Raw genomic sequence first — 3,648 nt, 5'->3', positions numbered from 1 at the left:
TGACTTGAGAATTTAGCCACAGCTCAGTGATGAAATGGGAGGAAATTGTTTAATGACTAAAGAATTCTGGATAGTCCTAAATTTACAATCCAGTACGAAGAGTTTGGATGATTAATCTGACCAAATAATGTGACATGAAACATATTTGGGTCACCAACTTGAAATTAGAATTATATGAAAAACCATTGTGCTAAAAGATAATTTTTCCTGAAAAAATCTTATTTTAAGAGCATCATTTAGTATTGTTTGTCCTCTCAAATTGAGTTACAGCCCCAAATTCAAAGATCCTGATTAAATATGAATATTGTAAAAAGAAACAAACAAAATCATATCAACAGTAAAATGTCTATGAACATGCAACAAGGAAGTACAAGTGACAAATTTGTAATGAATTCAGGATGTTTCTGGTAGTGCTCAATCCATTTTTCATTATATTACTTCATTGCAGCTTTGATTCTGAAAGTGTAGCATGCATATTTTTTCACTGTTCCTGGCAGTGCAACCAGTGTATGTCCCATTAAAACACCTAGACTAAGATTGGGAGGTAATAGATGATAGAAACTGCAGTATGCATATGTGCTTCAAGTTTTAGGCTCCTTTAGCAAGGTAGTGGCATACATACAGGAAGAAAAACATTGTTATCCTTCCATCATTCTTCAGTGTTATAAGGGAGTGCAGCAAAACTACAGAACAGGGCAACACCACAGGTAGAAAAATGATTTTGGAGGGGACAAACTTCTGGGCTGTCTCAGAAAAGTAGAGAAAAACAGCCCAGCTGGAGAGAAGCAAGTAGGCTTTAGAGGTTTGCTGAATGCTTGTGGACATATTTCTTCCTCTTGGGAGATTTGCCCTACCTTGAGTATAACAAGGTCCTGAAGAGGTACCTATAGGGGGTTTGTACCTGTAATAATCACATAAGTTTATGGGTAGCTGATGTATCTTTGCCTCTTAAGAGTGGTTGTTTAGGGATAAATGAAGGGACTGAAAGTATCTAGTCAGCAAGGCTCCTGGAATCAGAGAGTTTCTGTGAAATTATTGAGAATAGGTTACTGTTTTCTCATGATCATCTACCCTGGATAAATTTAGTAGCAATTGTAGTAGCTGTACTGCTGCTATCATTATGACCTAACAAATGTGTGTGTATCAAATTGTTATATTCCATTTTATTGTGATAAAATATTGATTTTGATATTTTCTATTTGAGATACTGACTTTATTAAATATGAAATACTGTTAACTTCTCTAATAAAATAGAATTTGAACAATGTTTTTTAAAAAGCACATGATCGCTTCTCAGCCTTTTGGCTAAGATCAACTGTAAAAAAAAGCACATGAAATACATTTGTACTTAAATTTAGGAACACAATTTCTGAAATGGTCCTGAAACCATGTCTTCCATTTTATACTATGTAATAACATGAAGTAATATTCCCAGTATTGACAATTATAAAATCAATATATTAATAGGTTTTTTTTTAAATATTGAAGATCTATGTCCTGTAGCCTCTAAAATACTCAGTGAAGATGCTGTTCATGTTAAAGTAAAAACCCACCCTTTTGGTATGAAAATTTATTTTGACTGTTAAAAAATATAGTAAAACTACATTCATAGGAAAGAAGAGTTTTAAAAAATGGTTTTATGACTATCATATAATGTTTAGCTTATATATTCAGCACCATGTTAGAATTTCTTTGAACACTGTCACAAGCAGAAAAGCTTTAAGTCCCAGTGTGGGCACTAAAATTAAGCATTTTAATTGAATTTTAGAAGGACATTATTCATTAAGAAGCTAGGAATACTGTTGTACCCTATTAATATAAGGTCACCTTCAAGTGTAGGTTGAAAATAAAGCTATATTAATAGTCATGGACTGTACTTAATTGCAGACAATTAGCATTTGACATCTATTACAAGCATCTTTCCTTCATTTGTATACTGTAATTATTGTATTATATTAAAACAGGATTAAAATTAACACAGTGGTATTATCATGATGTATACAATGCCAATCTAAATATTCAAACAGTGTCCCAAAATACATGATAACTTTATCTCCTTCAATTTAAAAGATCAGGAAAAATACATATTCTTATTATTACACAACAACTGTTGGTTCATAAAGAACATATCTAAAAGAAACTTTTATTTGCCAGATATAATTTTATTGGCTTCTTAGTTCGAAATAAACTCACTCTTTCTAGTTCTTTCTGAACTCTGGCTGACTCATTCAACTCAGCGGTTCTTGCCCAAACTACTTGCCAGCCTGATTGATTTAAACTGGTTTATCTCAGATTCTGATTGAATTGCTCTGCTTGGCCTCAAACTAACTCTGGCAATTTGTTCTACTCTTCTAGGACTCTCTCATTCTCTGGCTTGTTTTGTCTTCACGTGTGACCTGTCTCTGTAAAACTGTCCTGGTAAAAAAATTCTCTGTTCCTTTCTGTCTCTGTCAACTCTGTCTCTCTGTCTCTCTGTCTCTCTGTCTGCCCTTTTCTTTGCCCTCCCAACTCTGCTCTCTTAAGTTTTAACTACCTCTCTTTTGTGCCCTACTTGTCTTGGTTGGTTGTATCTTATCTTTAATTCATTCTGTCAAATCTTACTCTGATTCTTCATTTTGTCAATTAGATGTCACTTTCAAGCATGGCTGTTTCCTTCTACAAAGTAACCTTACCTACATTGTTTGGGATTAAAGGTGTGTATTCTAAGAGCAAGTCTGCATTCTAGACAGAGTGATTACATGTTTATGGCCTGTCTGCATTCCAGTGAAATCACAAAGACCTAGGCCTTTGGATGTGATCCTTTGCCAGTGCAGCCATATCCCTGAATTTAAATTACCCTGTAATTATACTTTTGTTTACTTCTGACACTAATTCATTTCGTGTTTATTTCATCATTTCATAGTTATTCATAAAAATGTTATTGCTGAATGTTTTCTTTATTTATGATTTCAACAGAATTTAGGAAGATTACCAGAATTAAAACCACAAAACCAGACACCCTCTCTCATAAAAAAATAAATGTTAGATTCTGACCTACTTTAAGGAAAGCCAGCATAGTTTATCTTTAACTTGAAATTTAGACAGAATAGAATGATGTAACTCAAATATTTGTTAAGCCATATTATCTTTATATAATTACCTCTAAGTCTAATATTTAGAGATAGATGTTTTATAACTGTTGTGTTTGTGGTGGAAGTTGAGAAAACTCACGTCAGAGACAGAAGTTTAAAAATGAAAGCTTTATTTTCTAAGTTCTGGATATGAACTCTGTCTCCAGAGTAAGATTGTACAATATTTTCATGGATGGAAACATAAAGCAAATGTGTGAGGAGCTGCAGTGTTATCCAATTGTATCTTAAAATTACAGGTTAAGCAAGGGAGTACCCGTTGGAGACTGGGCTTGTATCCAGGACACCTGGCTTCAAGGTCCTTATTTAGATTTTGCAGCCAGGTGCCCTGCTGGACTCTTGCCCAGAATTTTAGAACGATAAGGGAACAAAGAGGTGGGTAAATAAGGCATAACAGGCATGTAGTTATATATTTTTATAATTTGTGATTGTATAATTTTGGTTTATAAAACAGCAATTTCTATATTCTTTACTGATAAACAGACAGTTACAAAAACATTTTGAGAAGTTGGATAGGTGT

At 33.5% G+C, this 3,648-nt stretch overlaps 1 pseudogene; it reads left to right on the top strand.

Annotated features, from left to right (window-relative positions):
* Positions 1–1,285: 1,285 nt before the first annotated feature.
* On the top strand, positions 1,286–1,427 carry Gm52473 (annotated as a pseudogene).
* Positions 1,428–3,648: the final 2,221 nt, after the last annotated feature.

Source organism: Mus musculus, chromosome X (genome assembly GCF_000001635.26).
Source record: "Mus musculus strain C57BL/6J chromosome X, GRCm38.p6 C57BL/6J".
Classification (NCBI taxonomy): domain Eukaryota; kingdom Metazoa; phylum Chordata; class Mammalia; order Rodentia; family Muridae; genus Mus; species Mus musculus.
The sequence above is the reverse complement of the archived record's forward strand: the minus strand, read 5'-3'. Positions and strand labels throughout refer to the sequence as shown.